The sequence below is a fragment of the Canis aureus genome, chromosome 13 (genome assembly GCF_053574225.1).
Source record: "Canis aureus isolate CA01 chromosome 13, VMU_Caureus_v.1.0, whole genome shotgun sequence".
NCBI lineage: Eukaryota > Metazoa > Chordata > Mammalia > Carnivora > Canidae > Canis > Canis aureus.
This window is the reverse complement of record NC_135623.1, coordinates 66,982,519-67,004,434: the sequence shown is the minus strand read 5'-3', so window position 1 is coordinate 67,004,434 and position 21,916 is coordinate 66,982,519. Positions and strand designations below refer to the sequence as shown.

General features: G+C 32.9%; 1 protein-coding gene across 4 annotated transcripts in view; it reads left to right on the top strand.

Moving 5' to 3' along the window:
• The window catches only part of MARCHF1 (membrane associated ring-CH-type finger 1), an 800,751-nt gene that overhangs the window by 244,237 nt on the left and 534,598 nt on the right, over positions 1-21,916 (top strand). For all 4 annotated transcript variants that reach the window (XM_077846552.1, XM_077846554.1, XM_077846555.1 and 1 more), the window contains exon 2: positions 21,519-21,595. The gene's annotated coding sequence lies outside the window, so the exon portion shown is untranslated. The remainder of the gene's footprint in view (positions 1-21,518; positions 21,596-21,916) is intronic.

Below are 21,916 nucleotides of genomic sequence, written 5' to 3'. Positions count from 1 at the left end.
GAAGGGGCCTGGTTTTTGAGAATCACCCCCCACCCCCAATTTCCAATATGGACTATAGGTATAGCATATATATTCCTTTATGCTTACAAGAAGATACTTGATTTTCACATGATGTTTGAATCCTGTTTAAAACCCAAAGAAGAAAGGGAGTCATGTTATTTTACAGAATCACTACTCTCCTGTCTGTAGACAGAGAAATGACAGGTGATCATTTTTTTTTATCAATGTGAGGGAAGTCTTCCATCCTAGAGAGTTACATGAAATAAAAGCTTATACATTTTGAATTTTAGTGGGAAGAAAAACCCTCAAGTCCATTTATTTCATATTTATAATATATAACTACACCAATTAACTTGTTAATTTTTGCTGACAGAATTTTGGAATACTGGAAAGAATAGTGAGCCAAAATCAGCTAACCTGGGATGTCTTACCAGGGGGGGCACTTAGGTCAAAGTGTTTGGAAGTCATTTAATCTTGCTAAGCCTCCATTTTCCAGTTTAGAGAATGGGTGCAACTTCATAAGGCATTGTGAAGATAAGAGATTCTTCTAAGAATTTTTCATTAATGACAAAGCACCATGCAAGGTTTATTGTACCACTCACTCTACCTCAAAATTTTATTATTGTGAATATTATCTATACACAGTTAAAACAGTGATACTGTAGCTTTAAACACATTTATTTAAAACAATGAAATGAAGTGAAATTCTAAATGAAATCATTGGTATTTGAAATCTTGAATGAGAAAAGAATAGTAAATTGCTTCCTGCCTTTTTTGTCTTTCTTATGAAGCCAAAACACTTCATAACATTATCTGAATTTAAAAATTGCTTTTATACCTTTGAATATACATCCATATTTAATAACTGTTTTCAAAATATAATTAATTTGAAATACTTTAACATTCTGTTGTGATAAACCACTATGAAGGAACTAAAATTCTCAGATGTGCTTAAAAATATGTTATTTTAAAAATATCTTACTCTTTTTCCTTCCAGTTGTCATTGGTGCTTAAATTTAAAATTATAATGTTTATAAAAGTAAAGTATGACTTTTGCTTTCTAATGAATCTTATTCAAAACATTACTCTAATTTATTACAGATGCTTTTACAAAACTCTGGATTGTACATTACAAATACGCTTGATCAAAAAAAAAAGACAAATATGCTTGATCAAAATTTGGTAACAATAGCAGTAACTTTCTAAAGTATATGTGATGATTTTAGAAAAATGTTAAACTATAAATTTATTTAGAACAAGAATTTCTTAAAAAAAAAACCTTTAATGTTTGATTATATTTACTAATACTGAAGAAACCATGGGAAAGAATCTACATGGAGCCAACATTTATGTATAATAAAAATGATATAATGAAAAAATCATGTACATAATAAAATCATATTATCAATAATTCAAAGAAGAGTTAAAATAAGTTAACTGGAAATGCTGTTATCAGTGTACTTTTCAGTGACTACCTCTTTGAGACTTTGCCATCACTTTGGATAATTTATTCTCAGATAATTTATTTCAGCTACAAAATTAGCAGGAGAGTCCCAAATGGATTTATTTTGGCTTAACTACAACCATACAAAATAGGAAAGTACAAATTTATATTACAAAATACATTAATTTTTATTGATATATTTTGAACTAAATGTATTTTAAAACTATATTTTTTGAACTAAATGTTTTTTAAAGGTATTGGAATTATGTTTTTTAAATGTGTTGTCAAACTATTATAAAACTGCTTAATCAAGTTGTTTTTGTTTTCATTTTTGTTTTTTGTTTTGTTTTTTAAAGATTTTATTGATTTATTCACAAGAGACCCAGAGAGAGGCAGAGATATAGGCAGAGGGAGAAGCAGGCTCCTGGGAGGGAGTCTGATGTGGGACTGGATCCTGGGACTCTGGGATCAAGCCCTGAGCTGAAAGGCTGTTGGTCAATCACTGAGCCACCCATGTCCCAAGCTTTATCAAGTTTTAAAATGAGTTAGATTTATAATTATGAATTTGTATTCTTATTTATTTTTTATGTATTTATTTTAAACTTTGTTTATTTATTTGGCTCCATGCCCAGCTTGGAGCCCAGTGTAGAATTGAATTCATGACTCTGAGATCAAGACCGGAGCTGAGATCAAAAGGCAGATGCTCCACCAACAGAACCCCTCAGGGGCCCCTGAATTTGTTTTTTTAAATAACAAATCACACTTACCTTGACAGGAGCTCCTCTTTCCTCCTCCTAATCACTACTATTCTGATGTAGAACACAAAAAAATGCACATTCTAGATGGGTTAATATTTTGCTAAAATATCACTTTAAGCTTCTCTGTGGTAACCTTTTCTTCTACTGGCCTTAGAGCCTTTTAGTTAGGAGAAGTATTTAAAATGTCAAGCCCTGCACTCTTAATCTTACCCTTATTTCAGTTTCCTTCATATTCTAAGCAATCTAGTTCAAAAGCTAATAAATGGAACCAAAGGTAGGCATTTATACAGAATGGGGGTTGAGCTGTGAGATAATAGAGCAGAGTGTTGGAGTTCAGGAAGCATAAACAGAGCCCACCTGGGGGAGTGCTGGCCTCCTATAAGGTATTGGACTCTGATCCTGGTGAACAGAGTGGCCACAAGAAGAAAGTAATCCCATGCTGGATGTTGGAGCCCAGTAGAGGGAGAGGTCTACAAAGGGAAGTGGATCACAGGACATGGTGCATGTTATTTCATGTTCGCAGAATATCTTTAGTGTACGGTGGGAATGTTGGGTCAGTGGGTAAATCCATGAACAATTTTGTAGGGTATTGCCGAGACTTTACCATTCTGAGTTCTCACCAGCAGTGCGTGTCTGTGTCTGTGTGTGTGTGTGTATTGTTTCCTTACAGTTCTGCCTAAATGTGTTCTCAAGGTTTTTTTTTTTTTTCTACAACCTGATAGGTGAGAGATGATACCTGAGAATATTTTTAAGTTGCATATTTTTAAGTTATGAGTACATGAGAATAATTTCATGTGTTTAAAGATCATTTGTGTACAGGCATACCTTGGAGATAATTGCAGGTTTGGTTCCGGACCACCACCACCAAACAAATAATGACGTGAGTCAAATGAATTTATTGGTTTCCTGGTGCATATAAAACTTGTTTCCATTATACTATAAAGTGTCCAATAGCATTATGTCTAAAAACTGCAACACACATATCCTAATTAAAAAGTACTTTACTTAAATTAAAAAATGCTCACTATCATCCAAACTTTCAGGGAGTCATATCTCTTTGCTGGTGGAAGGTCTTGCCTTGGTGTTGATTGCTGCCGTATGATCAGGGTGGTGATTGGTGAAGATTGAGGTGACTATGGCAATTTAAAAAAATCAGACAACAATGAAGTTGGCCATATCCACTGACTCTCCCTTTCACAAATGATTTCTCTGTGGTGTGTGATGCTGTTTGATAGCATTTTACTCACAGGAGAACTTCTTTCAGAGCTGGAATCATCCTCATAAAGTCCACTACTGCTTTATCAACTAAGTTCCTATAATATTCTAAAACCTTTGTTGTCATTTCAACAGACTTCACAGCATCTTCACCAGCAGTGGATTCCATCTCAGAAATCCACTTTCTTTGCTCAGCCATAATAATAAAATCCTCATTCTTTCTGGTTTTATCATGAGATTCCAGCAACTCAGTGTCATCTTCAGGCTCGACTTCTAATTCCAGTTTTCTTACTATTTCTGCTGCATTTGTAGTTACTTCCTCCACTGAACTCCTCATAGCCCTCCATGAGGGTCAAAATCAATATATTTTGAACTTCTACTCATGTAGATATTTTGGCCTTTTCCCATGGATCATGAATGTTTTTAATGGCATCTAGAATGGTGAATCATTTCCAGAAGGTTTTCAATTTACTTTGCTGAGATCCATCTAAATACTCTGTGGCAGCTATAGCCTTACAAAATGTATTTCTTAAATAAGAAGACTTGAAGGTTAAAATTATTCCTTGATCCACGGCCTAAAGAATGGATGCAGTGTTGACAGGCATGAAAACAACATTAATCTTGTTGTCCTTCCCATCAGAGGTCTTGGGTAACCAGGTACTTTGTCAATCTACAGTAATATTTTTAAAGGAATTTTTATTTATTTATTTTTTGATCAGTAAGTTTCAACACTGAGATTAAAATATTCAGTAAACCATGTTGTAAACAGATGTGCTGTCATTTAGGCTTTGTGGTTTGTGGGTTCCATTTATAGAGCAGAGGCAGAGTAGAATTCCCATAATTCTTAAGAGCTCTAGGATTTCCAGAATGATGAATGAGCATTGGCTGCAGCTTAAACTAACCAGCTGCATTACCACCTAGGAAGAGGGCCCATCTTTTGAGGTTTTGAAACCAAGCATTGACCTCTCCTCTCTAGCTATGAAAGTCCTAGGTGACATCTTCCAATATACAGTTGTTTGTCTACATTGAAAAGCTGTTGTGTAGTGTAGCCACCCTCATGAATTACCTGAGCGAATGTGCATAACTTGCTGCAGCTTCATCAGCACTTGCTGCTTCACTTTGCACTTTTATGTTATGGAGGTGGCTTCTTCCCTTCTTGTAGCCTCCTTACCCCTTTCAACCTTCATGGAATTGGAGAGAGTTGAGTGGATTAGGCTTTGGTTTAAGGGAATGTTGTGGCCGACTTGTTTTCCTATCCAGGCCACGAAAACTTTCTCTATATCAGCAATAAGACTGTTTTGCTTTTTTGTCATTTTTGTCTTCAGTGGAGTAGAACTTTTTGTTTCCTTCAAGGACTTTTCCTTTGCATCTGTAACTTGGCTACTTGTTTGGTGCAAGAGATCTAGCTTTTCGCCTGTCTTGGCTTTCAACATGTTTTCCTCACTAAGCTTAATCATGTCTAGCATTTGCCTTAAATGAGAGGTGTGCAGCATTTTTTTTTTATACTCGAACACTTGCAGGCCATACTAGGGTTCTTAACTGGCCTAATTTCAGTATTATCTCTCAGGAAATAGGGAAGCCTGAGAAGAGAGAGACTAGGGAATGGTCTGTCAGTGGAGAAGTCAGAACACAATATTTATCCAATAGGTTCTCTGTTTTACATGGCTGCACATGGTCCATGGTTCCAGAGCAGTTACAAGAGCAACATTCGAGAGCACTGATCACTGTCACCAAAACAAATACAACAATAATGAAAAAGTTTAAATATTGAAAAACTTACGAAAATGTGACAATGAAGTGAATAAATGCTGTTGGCAAAATCAGACCAATAGACTAGCTCAATACAAGGTTACTACAATTCCTCAGTTTGTAAAAAACTAAGTATCTGTGAAGCACAATAAAGTGAAGCACAATAAAATGAGGTATTTCCATATCTTTTCATGTGAATTCTCTGTTCGTACTTTTTGGCCATGTATTTTTTTAATTTAAGCATAATTAATGCACACTGTTATATTAGTTTCAGGTGTACAATATAATGATTCAACAATTCCACACATTTCTCAGTGCTCATCAAGATAAGTTTTAAGTTTACTCTTAATCTCTTTTATCTATTGTTCATCGATGCCTTCACCAACTTCCTCTTTGGCAACCACCAGTTATTGGTATTTAAGAGTCTGGTTTTTTTGTTGGTCCTTTTTTCTTTGTTTGTGGTGTTTCTTAAATTCCATGTATAAGTGAAATCATATGGTATTTGTCTTTCTCTCACTTATTTTACATAGCACTATACTCCCTAGGTCCATCCATGTTGTTGCACATGTTAATATTTCATTCCTCTTTTTATGACTAATATTCCATTATATATGTATATATATACCCCATCTTCTCTATCCATTCATCTGTTGATGGACACCTGGATAGCTTCTCTATCTTGGCCAGCACAAATAATGCTGCAAAAAACATAGGGTGCATATATCTTTTTGAATTAATGTGTTCATTTTCTTTGGGTAAATATCCAGTAGTGTGATTACTGGAATGTAGTACAATTCTATTTTTAACTTTCTGAGGAACCTCCATACGGATTTCTACAGTGGCTGCCTGAGCTTGCATTCCCACCAATAGTGCAAGAGTTCCTTTTTTTCTACATTCTCACTAACACTTGTTATTTCTTGTGCTTTTGATTGTAGCCATTCTGACAGCTGTGAAGTGACATCTCATTTTATTTTTGATTTGCACTTTCCTGATGATGAGTGGTCTTGAACATCTTTTTATATGTTTATTGGCCATCTCTAAGTCTTCTTTGGAAAAATATCTGTTCATGTCCTCTGTCCATTTTTAAATTGGTGCTGAGTTGTTTAGGTTTTTATATGTTTTGGATATCCCTTATCAAATATATCATTTGCAAATATCTTCTCCCATTCAGTAGATTGCCTTTTTATCAGTGGTTTCCTTTGCCGTGTAAAAGCTCTTTAATAAAACATTTTTTCAAAAAAAGCTTTTTATTTTAGTGTAGTCTCAATTGTTTAATTTTGCTTTTGTTTCTATTGCCAGAGGAAATATACCAATTGTCAAAGTTGCTGTCTATGCTTTCTTTTAGAAATTTTATTGGTTTCCGGGTCTCATATTTAGATCTTTAATCCATTTTGAGTTTATTTTTGTGTATGGTGTAAGAAAGTGATCTAGTTTCACTTTTTCGTGAATGTAGTCGTCCAATTTTCCTAGCACCATTCTGAAGAGGCTTTTATCCATTGTGTATTCTTGCTTCCTTTGTCATAGGTTAATTGACCATAAAACTGTGGGTTTATTTCTGGACTGTTCTGTTTTATTAATCTATGTATCTATTTTGTGCTTACCATACAGTTTTGATTACTATAGTTTTTTTTTTTAATTTTTATTTATTTATGATAGTCACAGAGAGAGAGAGAGAGAGAGGCAGAGACACAGGCAGAGGGAGAAGCAGGCTCCATGCACCAGGAGCCCGATGTGGGATTCGATCCCGGGTCTCCAGGATCGAGCCCTGGGCCAAAGGCAGGTGCCAAACCGCTGCGCCACCCAGGGATCCCTGATTACTATAGTTTTATAATATATCTTGAACTCTGGGATTGTAGTACCTCCCACTTTGGGCAGTTTCTATAGGGTTTTAAATTTGTTTCTCTTTAATTTAAAGGAGTATGGTCAGTATTCATGGCTATTTGTCTAAGAGCTTAGTTTGTATATTAAATTTGCTTATGGTACATTCTGTCATTAAAAAATGTATATGAATACATTTGTATCTTAAACATTTTTAAACATTTGTATGTCAGTGAATATATTTGAATTTTCTTTTATTACTCCTGGATTTACATCATTGTCAGACTATTTAGCCTTCATGTGGTAAGGACTAAGCCATAGTTTTCTGTTATTGTTGTTGTTTGTTGCATGTATTCAATTTATTATTTTTTTAGATTTAAATGTCTTACCTACTTAAGGCACTTCTGCTCTGTGGTGTTACATACAGATCTAATTTTATTTAAAAGACTACACATTTGTAAATACATATTTATTTAAGAATTTATTTTTTCTTTCAGAATTGTATTGATGAGTCTAATTCTTCAGCGTCTTCTGTGTGTACTTATGGGCCAGTACAATATGTTTCAATTATAAAGCCTTTATGACATGTTTTAGTATTTGGTAAGGGCAAAATCTTCTCCTTTTTTTTTTTTTTTTTGGCAGAGTTTGTGTTTTAAAATGAAAAACCACCACTTTCATTCGTCCAGCTTCTGAAGGAAAACAAAAGTTCTCAGCATTCTTGGGAAATACTTAAGAATGTATAATTAACTTGATAAAAAATATTGTTTTATGCTTGTATCACATCTTTCATAAGTAATTTAAAGTTTTCTTCATAGAAATTGAATTCTTTTCCTGATAAATTTATTCCTAATCTGATTTTGTTGCTTTTTCAATTTGAGATATTTCCTTGTATTATATCTAGAAATATATATGAAAGCTATTAATTTTGAAAGTCAATTTTATGTTTTTCTGTCTTACTAAATTTGTTGTTTTTACATTGTCGGAGTTAGCATTGTTTTTGACTTGGAGTTTCATCATTTGCAAATAGATATTAATCTACCTCTTTCTTTTTATTGCTTATATTTCTAATTCTTTTTTTCTTATCTGATTGCTTTTACTACTAACTCCATTGGTAATGAGCACCACTGTCTCATGTCTTAACTTTAGTGAGAAAGCTTAATAATTTCATGTAAGTGTTGCTTCAAATGAAGGAGTCAAGAAAAGAATTAAAATTAAAATTAAAGTTAAATTTGACCCCACTGACTGAGAAGGGACCATATTCCAAATTCTTATAACATTAGCTTATATACTTAGGAAATACATAGGTGTACATCAGATCCAACATAAATGAGAATTTCTTTTAAGATAATTATTTTCTGAGGTGTGAACTCTGTACCAGGTAGTTGGAATTTTCTTTCTATAAATATAACTTAATGATAAGTAGCAGCATAAGAGATTGAGATTAAAGTATAAAAACTGAAGGGCTGTTAAAGCCACTGGCTTTTCTGACCTGTAATGGTTCTTACTTCTTTAACCCATCCGTACCTACCTAGCCCCATCTCTCAGAAACATGTGCATCCAGTGAGTGATTCTTGATATCAGATGTGCCTGGGATGTACAAGACATTTCATGTGTGTGCTCTGTTTTCTATTTCTATGCTATGTTTTTTGTCTTCCTGCTTTATTGAGACAAATAAAATTGTAGGATATTTAAAATGTATAACATGATGATTTGATATACATATTCATTGTGAATTCCTCTCATGGAGTTAATTAACACATGTATTACATATTTACCTCTTTGGGTTTTTGTTATTGCTCTTTGTTTTGTTTGGTGAGAACATTTAAATTCTGATCTCAGCAATTTATAATTAAACAATGCAGTTTTTTCAGCCATAGTCACAGTGTTGTACATCAGATCCTCAGATATTATTCATCTTATAATGACACTTTCATCAATCTATATCCTCTTTTAGCTTGAAGTTGGTCTTGGTTAAAGTCTAGTGTCTCATGAACTTGACTGTCATTCTGAGCCTGCAATTCAGGAAGGGAATTATAGTGACTTTTGCATGATAGGTAATTCTATCATGTCAGGTATGTACTTACCAATTGCTATTGATAATGGTCTTAAGAATGAATTTTCAGTGATACACCACATTAATAAAAGAAAAGATAGAAGCCATATGATCCTATCAGTAGATGCAGAAAAAGCATTTGATAAAGTGTAACACCATTCTTGATAAAAACCTTCAACAAAGTAGGGATAGAGGGAATATACCTTAGCATCATCAAGGTCATATGTGAATGACCCACAGATAATATCATTCTTAATGGGGTAAAGCTGAGAGCTTTCCCCTTAAGATCAGGAACAAGATAGGAATGTCTATTCTCACCATTGTTATTTAAAATAGTACTGGAAGTGCTAGCCTCAGCAATCAGACAACAAAAAGAAATAAAAGGCATCCATATCAGCAAGGAAGAAATCAGACTTTCACTCTTCACAGATGACATGATACTCTATGTAGAAAACCTGGAAGATTCCATCCAAAAATTGCTGGAACTGATACACAAATTCAGCAAAGTTGCAGGATACAAAAATCAACATACAGAAATCTGTTACATTTATATACATCAATAATGAAGCAGAAGAAAGAGAAATCAAGGAATTGATTCCACTTAAAACTGAACCAAAAACCATAAGATACTTAGGAATAAACCTAACCAAAGAGGTAAAAGATCTATACTCTGAAAACTATTGAATACTTATGAGAGAAATTGAATAGGACACAAAGAAATGAAAAAAAAAAAAAAACTATCCCATGCTCATGGATTGGAAGAATAAATATGTTAAAATCTCTATCCTACCCAAAGCAGTCTACACATTTAATGAAATCCCTACCACAATATCACAAGCATTTTTCACAGTTACAACAATTCTAAAATTTGTATGGAACCACAAAAGACCCCAAATATTCAAAGCAATCTTAAAAAAGAAAAGCAAAGGTGGAGATACCACAATTCTGGACTTCAACCTGTATTACAAAGCTGTAGTCATCAAGACAGTGTGGTACTGGCACAAAAACAGATGTATAGATCAATAGAACAGAGTAGAAAACCCCGAAATGGACCCAGAAGTATATGGTTAACTAATCTTTAACAAAGCAAGGAAAGCATATCCAATGGAAAATAAGACAGTCTCTTCAACAAATGGTGTTGGGAAAACTGGACAGCCACATGCAAAGGAATGAAACAGGACCACTTTCTTACACCATACACAAAAATACATTTAAAATGGGTGAAAAACCTAAATGTGAGATAGGAAAGCATCAAAATCCTAGAGAAGAATATAGGCAGCAACATCTTTGACATCAGCTGTAGCAACTTCTTGCTAGACCTGTCTCCAGAGGCAAAGCAAACAAAAGCAAAAAATGAACTATTGGGACTTCATCAAGATAAAAAGCTTCTGTACATTGAAGGAAACCATCAACAAAACTAAAAGGTAGCCTACAGAATGGGAGAGGATATTTCCAAATGACACAGTTGATAAAAGGCTAGTATCAAAAATCTATAAAGAACTTAACAAGCTCAGTACTCAAAAAGCAAATAATCCAGTTAAAAAATGAGCAGAAGTCATGAATAGATATTTCAGATGTCTGATGTACAGATGGCCAACAGATAAATGAAAAGATGCTCAACATCACTCATCATTAAGGAAATACAAATCAACACCACGATGAGGTACCACTTCACATCTGTCAAAATGGCTAAAATTAACAAGACAGAAAGGAAACAACAGATGTTGGCAAGGATATGGAGAATGGGGAACCCTTTCATACTGTAGGTGGGAATGCAAATGAGTGCAGCCAGTCTGGAAAACAAAGTTTTCAGTATTCAAAATGTTTAAAATACCACTATCCTATGACCTAGCAGTTACCCTCCTAGATATTTGCCCAAAGGATACAAAAATACTGATTTGCCGGGACACATGCACCCCTATGTTTATAGCAGCATTATCAACGGTAGACAAATTATGGAAAGAGCCCAAACATCCATTGACTAATGAATGGATAGAAGTGATGGTACACACACACACACACACACACACACACACACACACTGGAATAATACTCAGCCATCAAAATGAGTGAAATCTTGCCATTTCTAATGACATTGATGAAGCTACAGTGTATTACGCTAAGCAAAATAAATAAAGGAAAGACAAATGCCGTGGTTTTACTTATATGTTGAATTTAAAAAACAAAACAGATGGACATAGGGGAAGGGAGAAAAAAGAGAGGGAGGCAAACCATAAGACACTCTTAAGTATAGAGAACAAACTGAGGGTTTTCGAGAGGAAGTGGGCAGGGGATGGGCTTAATGAGTGATGGGCATTAAGGAAGGCCCTTGTTTTGATGAGCACTGGGTATTATATGTAAATGGTTAATCACTAAATTCTACTCGTGAAACCAATATTATACTACATGTTAACTAACTGTCGTTGAAATTAAAGAAAGGAAGAATGGGGCATAGTTGGGTGGCACAGTTGGTTGAGCATCTGACTTAGTTTCAGCTCCGATCATTTGAGATTGAGCCCCATGTAAGGCTTTGTCCTCAACTGGGCGTGTGCTTGAGACTTTCTCTCCCTCTCTCTGGCCTCCTCCTCCTCCTCTCTCTCTCTCTCTCTCTCTCTCTGTCAAATTATAAATAAATAAATCTTTTAAAAAAATGAATGTTGAATGACAAAAATATTTTCAGCATTTAGGATGATCATAAGGTTTTTCCCCATAAATCTACTTATATGATGAACTGTGTTAATGCATTTCCTTTTTTTTTTTAAAGATTTTATTTATTTATTCATGATAGAGAGAGAGAGAGAGAGAGAGGCAGAGACCCAGGCAGAGGGACAACCAGGCTCCATGCAGGGAGCCCGACATGGGACTCGATCCTGGGTCTCCAGGATCATGCCCTGGACTGAAAGCAGGTGCCAAACCGCTGAGCCACCCGGGGATCCCTGTTAATGCATTTTCTAATATTGAACCAACCTTGCATTTCTGGAATAAATCTCACTTTGTAATAATATATTAAGTTTTTTAATGTGCAATTAGATTGCTTGCTAATATTTTACTTATGATTTTTTGTGAACAGACCTATATATATTCATTTGTAGTTTTCTTATATAGTGCAGTTTTATCAAGCATTGTTATTATGTTCACTTCATAAAAAATAATTGGAAATATTCTTTTGTATATTATCAGGAACAATTTATATAGCATAAACATTTGGTCTTAGGCAATTTGATTGACTTCACCTGTGGAAATATCTGGGCCTGGTTCTTTTGTCTGCTTTATAATTTTTCTCCTTCTTTGGAAGTGGATTCGTTTAAGCTTTTTTTCTCTGCTACTGTCAGTTTCTGTAAAATATATTATCTTATGAAATTATACATTTCAGGTAGGGTTTCCAATATATTTGCATATACTTGTGCAAAATATCTTAGGAGTTTTGAACATCATCAGTTTCAAGGGTTTTTATGTTGTTCTTATTTATCAGTTGGTGTTCCTATGATTTCTATCTCCTATTCATTAATTTAGCTCATGGTTTTGATGTTTTTATTAATTTTTTTCTCAAAAGATAGTTTATTACTATTTCTTTACAAAATATTTAACCTTAGTGTTTGCATTATCTTTATTTTTTCCTTCCTTTAGATTTACTTTTTTCCAAGATGTTGAATTTCACACTTAAATATTTTTCATTTGTACTGACCTGTGTATTTAAAGATAGGAATTTCCTTTGATTAATGATTTTATTATATATCATAACTTTGACATCCTGTCAAAGTCATTACTTTTAAAAATATTTTAACTTTGATGTAAATTATCTCCTCAAGTCTGGAATTGAGGAAGTTTCTAAAAGTTTTGATTGTCAGATTTTAACAATTTTTTGTTATTATTTTTTAGTTTTATTGAATTGTGACTAAGGGAATATTGTTTGTATTATTTCTACTCTGAGACTTGCTATAATTTTTTAAGCAACTAATGTATGGCCAGTTTATATTAATATGAAGGTACTGTGCCTTCTATTTTTTGTGTATAAAAATCTTAATTAGCTTTTTAAGGTTTTATATATATATATATATATATATATATATATATATATATCTTTATGTATTTATTTTTCCATTTGTGTTTTCACTGGAGAATGAAATTAATGTTTTCCTAGCAATTTCTTTCTTAATTTGCATGAGTTTGTTTATTTTGAAGGTGGTTGTGGTGTTTTGTTTTGTTGCGTTAGTGTTTTTGGATCTGAATTTTACTTTCTTGTAGTATGTTTGGCATTTCATTTTATTTGCATTAACTAGAATACCTTTACATATCTTTTTATATTTTGCTTTTTTGAATCCATTTTGTTTATTGTGGATTTTATATTCAGAATAGAATTGAATTTTGCTATAAAAAATTAAAGGTGAATTGAGAAAGTTTACATTTATTAAAGCTAGTAATATATATTTGTTTTCAGCTCTGTCTTACAAAAATCAAGTTATCATGTCTATTACATTTTATATAACTTTAATTTATTAGGTTTTCTGTATACTATCTTTTTTATTTAGCAAGATTTGCATCTTTATTTTAGCAATTATATTTGTCTTAATACTTGTTGCAATTCTCTAACTACCTATTTACTTATCTTTCTGTTATTTGGTTTGTTAGCTCTAGGTTTAAGTAATACTTTTTTTTTTTTTTTTTTACCTACTTTCTATGTGCCAACCAGTATAGTCTTCTCTCTTGCTTCCCTTCTCATTTCATAGTTGAATCATTTTTACTTTGTCTAAGTTCATAAGCTTTACTTACTATTCTTCCACAAACATCCTAACCTGTATTTTCCTCTTCGGTTCACAAAGAATGATGCAATGTTCATCACTACCTGATTTGCCAAAATTTCCCTAATCATCTCTTGATTAGCTAGAGCTCTGTCAAAGGAAGGGTTCATGAATATAGCATCCCCTGAGTACTTGAAAGCTTAACATTGTTTTCCTAAGCCTTGATGCTTAAGCATAACACAGCTGTATATAAAATCATCTCATACCTTTCATTACTTCATTGAAAATGTTTCTCCAGTATTTCTGTATTTGGCATATTTCATTCAAGAAGTGCATGGTCAACCAAATCTTCATTAGTTTCTCCATGAAACATTTCTCCTTTGCTAGATGTCCAGAGAATTTTTTTCTATATATCAAAATTTAATAATTCTATTGGGATACTTATTAGAATATGTCTTGTATTTGACTTTGATTTTCGAGTACAGATCGGAAATTTCAGTACATAAATATAACATTTCTTTTTGGAATACTTTCTTGAATTATACTTTTATATATTACTTCTATCTCATTATGTGATTTTTTTTTTAGTGACCATAATTATATGTATTACAGATTGTTTGCTTCTATTTATCTCTTTGCTTAAATTGTCTTTTTTTGTACTTAGAATTATGCACTCTGATTGATGTTATCTGTGTTCTGACACCACTGGGACTCTACTCACCTGGGTTCTATATTTCTAATCTACCTCTGCTTAGGAATGGATGTGAATTCTCAATATTGATTCCAAATAGTCACTTACTTGTTATTGAATGTTTTATAACTGTCGCTTAATTATGCCATAAAATACGGGTGATTTTGTTTCATATCCTTATTGATATCTATTTTTTGGAGGAGGCATAAAGAGATTCAAATTGAGGCAACTGAAATTTTATTGTGGAAATCAGAAATTCACAATTCAGTTATTTAGACAGTTTCAATATTAATATGTTCCAGTATTGAATTTTCTGCTTTAAAGTTTGATATATTTGATAGTCTTTGCAGAGAAATTCTTTTTTCTTTTTTAAAAGATTATTTATTTATTCATGAGAGAGAGACAGAGAGAGACAGAGGGAGAGAGAGGCAGGCAGAGACACAGGCAGAGGGAGAAGCAGGCTCCATGCAGGGAGCCTGATGTGGGACTCGATCCTGGATCTCCAGGACCACACCCTGGGCTGAAGGCGGCGCTAAACCGCTGAGCCACCCGGGCTGCTGGAGAAATACTTTTTAACAATTTAAATTTTGAAAAGTTACATTTACATTTGACAAAGGATATTCTGGGAAAACATTTAAAATTATTTGGTAAATTACTACTGCAAATACTTTGCAATGCATCATAAATGTCATGCTAAAGAATGTCTTAAGATTCGTAGTTACTGTTATCATGATTGCTCATGAATACATATTATTAGTAGATTAGGTCAATATTAAAGTACCAAATAGTTTTCACTTATAGATATCATAATCCACTATATTGCATACATCATCTTGAAACTTTGTCCTTGGGCCCTAAATTTCAGTATCACTTAGGAACTTGTTAGGAATGTATAATTTATAAGTCCAATTCAGAATTACTGCATCAGAATCTGTATTTTATAAAGGTCTCTAGATGGTATATGCACATTAGAATAGGATAAGCATTGATCTAAAATATTGAGAAAGTTTTTTTTAATATTATAATATGTTCTTTTAAAGTAGAAATTATTCTATTATTTAAGGAGACATAGACTTGACATATTGATATGGCTTTTAATTTTGGATGGGCTAACATCTAAGATTGGATGGACTAACAATGGAATTCATAATCAAATTAAGTCATCTTTTTTAATTCTGGTCTTGGCCCCATGGCAGAGATTAGTATCAATGTCAAGAGATTCAGCCATTATCGCTTTGATTTTTTCTCGTGCTTCTAAGAGATACACATACATACAGACACTGATGCACAGACTTTGGGTTCTTGCATATATTTTTTCTATAGAACTTTTTTGAAATGCTTTTTATCTGCATTGTTCAATACTGCAGATAGCTACATGTGCCTCTTGAGTTTTTGGAATTATTAAAAACTTGATAATTTATAACTAATTTTAATTGCTTAAATTTAAATTTACATGTGGTTATTAAGAAATTAGTATGCGGCTACTGTGTCAGAGAAACTATGTTTTTAGAAAAATTTTTATTACTTAAAATTAAATTTACATGTTACTAATGTTTTCCGGAATAGGAAACTCTAAAACAGAAACTAGCAAACTATGGCCTGCTTTTGTATGGTTCATAAACTAAGATTTTTAAAAATATTGTTAAAAGATTATAAACACACACACACACACAAGAATATGCAGTAAAACCTAGAGTATATGCAGCTTGCAAAGCCTAAAATATGTAGTATCTGGCCATTCACAGAAAACGTGCTCTGACGTGTTACATTTACTTAGTGCAGCATGCAGAACTAGGAAATAAATTTAAAAGCAGGTGTTTTGGAATGTATACCATTGTCCAGCCTTGTCATCAAGAGATTTATAAAAAAAATTGCTTGATAGCTTTGAGATTTGAGGTTATGAAGCATCAGTTTAACTTACATATTGAATATTCATAATGTTTTCATGTTTATGGTTGACAAATTTTCAATAACATCCAAAATTTAAGTGAGGCCAAGAAAATTGTAGAGATCTTCAGCGTCATAAGACAATATCAGTGCTGGTCAAAGAAATTTTGCTTTCAGACCAGACAGAAAAATAAGAAGTTTAAAATTGCTTAGAATTTTCTTTTGAACATCACTTCCTCAAATCAAAATTTTACTGGTCTATTACTTTTTTGTATATTTTGTATTTTTTGTGTATATATTTCATATATTTTTCATATGTTATGTTTTATATATTTATGCATATATTTATGACATCCACTTAGTCATCAGTTTTTCCCTCTAAGTTCTGAATTTTAGAAATCTGCAAAAACTACAATTTGTTGCAACTCCTGGAAAAAATTTCTCAAAAATGTATACATGAAAATACTGAAAATTTCAAATTACCAAATTCTCAGTCATTATAATTTATTATACAAAGCTTATTATATTATGAACTGTATCTAAGATAATTTGAGTAACATTTAGGATTTCCTTCAAAGAGTGATTCATTACTTCTGCAATAAATCTAATTATTCAACTTTATATATTATTTCTTAAATATGTGTCATATTACTTGATGCCAATGTTTGTAGTCTGAATAAATATCCTTTCATAATATTATCAAGTTTTACTATGATCTTTGCCAAATGCAGAAAATTTTCAATTATCACTCTCAAACTTTCTTGGATGATCTTCTGAACACATTTGCTTTGCCAGAGTCAAAATTATGTATATTATATGTTCAAAAACATGCCATCTCTTATTTTAATTTAGTGTCTCTTCTTCAACAAAAGTAGTTATTGATTTTTCCAAGTTAGATTTACATTTTAAATACCTGACACTGTGATTGCTGTTCAGTCTACTTTATTCATGTTTACTCACTCCCTGTAATTGATTATAGCTCATTCTCAAGTACTGATTGATATTTTTTATACCTGCATACATTCAGACTAACGACAAGATTTTCTGCATAAAGTAAACAGAATATACTGATTTTTTTTAATTTGAAAGGATTGGAATATGACAAACATCCCATCTATGCTGACTTTTGTAAAGTCAAACTTTCTTTTATGAGATGAATGATTCTTAGCAAGAACAGCTCATTGATGATTATTAAATATCTGTCCACATTTTGGGACTTTAGGGGAATACATTTGGTGTAATGAATTTTTCAGGATTTTGTTTTTCTGCTAATTTTTCTTGAAATTTACTAGTTAGGGGTGTTTGGGTGGCTTAGTTGGTTAAGTGTCTTCCTTTGGCTCAGGTGGTGATCCTGGGGTCCTGGGATTGAGCCCCATGTCAGGCTTCTTGCTCAGTGGAAAGTCTGCTCATCCCTCTCCATCTTCACCTCCCCCTGTTCCTGTGCAAGCTCTCTCTCTTTCAAGTAAATAAATGAAATCTTGAAAAAAGAAAAGTCACCAGTCATTGTAGACATAGAAGTGGGAGATAATTTCACATCCTGTTCCATTTGTGATGATTCATACTACAATCTGCTAAAACTAATAGGTCTGATATTTGTTTCCCTACCATTTTGTTTTCATTCTGTTCCATTCTCCAAAATGTTCTTCAGGGTTCTAAATAATTTTCTTTTTTTTTCCCCCCTTTGGTGCAAGGTTTACATTTTTTGTTTTTTTGTCTCAGTAATTTTCATTATAATAAAATAAGCTTATAATAATTGTGTTCTAGTAACTTTATTGTAAATTTTACTGTGTTTCCACCACTTAGGGAAGATAATAAAGCATAATATAACATCATATAATAAATAACTTACTTTGGAAAACAACAGCAAATTTTATTTATTTTTTATTTTTTTAAAGGTTTTATTTATTTATTCATGAGAGACACAGAGAGAAAGGCAGAGACACAGGCAGAGAGAGAAGCAAGCTCCACGCAGGGAGCCCGATGCGGGACTCAACCCCAGGTCCCCAGTATCATGCCCTGGGCCAAAGGCAGGCACCAAACCGCTGAGCCACCCAGGTGTCCAACAGCAAATTTTAAAACATCATTTAATTTTTCTAATGATCAGATTTCCACACTAAATATTTTTTATTCTGTCACAATGAGTTGATCATTATATAGTAATCTCTTATTTAAGTCTATGTCAGTATTTATTTTTGGATTACTACTGATTTATTGGTAGCAGTTACATAATCATTTGTATCATAATGAAAGCACCTTCTAGACCTCGACAGGGGACTCTGCAATACATTTACAGCACTGTTGCAGTAAACAAAATATAGTTGATGTGAACTTCAATGAAAATATAGTCATTACATTAATGTGGTGAGAGATTTTTTAATTTTATGAATACATATATATTACATATTAAAGTAGATAGGTTAGATAAATAGATATAATGATTGGTGGATATATCAATTCAAAGCTCAGCTACTTTGAATTGATATTTAGAAGCACATGTTGTCATAGATGTTATTAAATCCACACTATATTGTGGTTATTTAATCAAATTTGTTTCTCCTTTATAAGCTCTAGTAGAATGATGTACATTGACCTATTTTATTACAATAGAACAGTTTATCCCATCTACCAGAAGTTAGGCATAATAATTGTATAAACAAACTATTTTGGGTTTAATATTTATAATAAAAATATAAAATAAAACTGTTTGAAGAGACTGGGACACCCTTGGATGTACTATGTTCAATCTGAATAACCAAACCCATCCAGCAACTTTAGTGAAACAATTTCACCTTTAACTTAGAGTCTCCCTCTTTCTGAAAGAATCTGGAAAATCATCATGGCGGAGTGGTTTGAAAGATAAATTGCAGATCTAATCATTATGTACCATCTGTTGATTAAATCATGACATTCTCCCACTTCTGCTTGAATAATTTATTTGTGGGATAAATTTATCCATATGGTTCTTTATTCACTTAATTCTTTCTCAGGATTCTCTCTAGTTATTTATAATTTTGACACCCACCTCACCACATGGCCAAAGATGTAAGAATGCTAGAGGTCACCACAGTTTTGTCTCAGACTCCCTCCTTTTTCCAAATACATGTCACTTAGCGTAAGCTTTGTTCCTTCCTTTCTCCCTTCTTCCCTTACTCCCTCTCTCCTACCTTTCTTCCTCCCTGTTCCCCTTCCCTCCCTTCCTTCTTTGCTTTGTTGACTTGCATGCCTTATTACACAAAAGGAAATAGAGCTTGGATAAGTACATATGAAGAAAAAACCCATCTGGTTTATTAAGCTTTTGAAAGACTAGCTTGGAGAGCCTAAATTGATGAAGTAACCATGCCTAATAGTGATCTCATGCAATTAATGTCAGTATAACTTATACACAATTTGTTAGGGTTTTTATTTGTTTCCATTACGATATTAGATCCATTGGTATTTCACGATACTTTATATTTGGAACTCCGATGTTAATAATGAAATTCCGTTTAAATTGTATAACCTGTATAAGTCAGGTCCTTTGAAACATGGAAAATGTTCATGTTATCCAGTTAATTTAAGCAAAACGAGGCAGCTTAAAGCTGGATGACAGTAGTTGGACTATTCTGAGCCAAAGAAGGATACCTTTAATTTGTAAAAGAAGTTATCTGCAATTGCTGATGGGTATCTGATCGGTCATATTCTGTGTGTTTTGGGTATTTGAGAATGGAAAACTTATTTAAAAAACATTTAGTGAAAGTAGAAATAAAACGAGAACTTATTTGCTTTTAGAGCTGCATTGATAACTTACAAATTCATATCAATTCTCATATATACTGTATTCTTCTCTTGTAGAAACTTTTTTGTTATTGTGATTTCTAGGATTTTCAGTTTGTTGTACATTGTTTGAACTTCATCTTTCTACCTTATATGCTTACAGTGTGTTCCTAATGGTAGCAGTTGACTTTCATAAATCAATGTATTAATTCTACAGACAAGCTTATTTTAAATAACTATTACAGCCTCCACTTTAGCTCCCTGTACATTTATTCTATAAATAGATACAATTCTAAAATGAAAATGTCATATTTTACCTACAACTACAATGTTTACATATTCTTTGAAAAAGAATATCCTCTAATAGTTTGTTAAAATACCACCTTGTGGGGACACCTGGGTGGCTTAGCAATTGAGTGCCTGCCTTCAGCTCAGGGCGTAATCCTGGGTCCCAGGATTGAGTCCCACATCTGGCTCCCCACAGGGAGCCTGCCTCTCCCTCTGCCTGTGTCTCTGCCCCCCCCCCCGCCCGTGTCTCTCATGAATAAATAAATAAAATCTTAAAAAAATACCATCTTGTGATCTTTTTTCATGTACAAAAGAATAAGGAGAGATTGTAAGAGACTGGTGCCAACTCACTGTATGGACAACTGGCATTCTTATTCCTTTCAACCAGACATAGGCAATTCAATATTGAGGCCTTCTATTGAAGTGAATCCTAAAACAAATAAAGGATGGAATAGTTGGTGTTGTTTTATACATAGGGATGTGAAAGGCAGTGAACCAGTTGACTTGTATTTCTTCATGGTATGCTGCTTAGAACGTGTAAGGCTCCAAAAGTGAACCTGTTGCTTAGCGTCGCACAGTGTTCTTTTGTATATCTTCTAAATGCTCATTTTTTTACTCATCCTCATTATGTTTAAAACATTCTGTGGATTTCAGACTATCTTCATGAAACAACTATATCAAACTGGGACCAGGTATTCTAGTTTGAGTTTTAGTTTGTCCTCTGACTTTGGAGCCATTGCTGTATATTTGCTGCTCAGAGGCATCTGAATGTCATAAACAACTTTTTTTTGGTCTTATACCAGAAAAATTGTTTTGAAGTTTTTTATTAGAGTATAAACCTTCAGTTGATTCATTCTTAATATACTGAAGTAGCTTGATATTTTCAAGCTATTTAGAAATTGATGGAAATTCTTTCTCACGACCTGAATGTTGGTACAAATGGCATTAGGAATACTCTTTATTGTATTATTTGGTTTAAAGATTATTTAGATAGGCCTAGAGTTGTACGCTATATATGTGGTCTTTCCATTAAACAAACTTAGTTTGTTATAGTTACTTTTTTTTTAAGTTCAATGTTTAAATTTTTAAGTTCAATGTGTAAAATTTAAATTTTCTTTTTCAGGAAATGTGCCCGAGAAGAGTTCTGAGAGAATATATTCAGTTGTCCTCCTGTGATTAAACAAGACGCTGCTGTATTTTGTAAGTTCATCTATTTTTATCTTAGATAGAGAAGACTTTCTTTGCAGACAACCATATTTTTCATTTGGAATTAGAGTCAAATTTTCATTAATGGAAGGGTTTTAATTGATTGTTTTTTTTCCCAAAGTTTCTTTTACTTAGATTTTATTCAATTTTAGTGAATAGCATTAATTTTTAAAATGAACTGTTTCTTTATATCTGTTAGCCAATATTTTAATGACTTGTGATAAGAACTTTATCAGTTGAGCTAGATGGAAGGAGAAGTGCTGTCAATAATACTGATTTTTCTGGGCAGTATATTGGTAATTATAATGTCCTCCA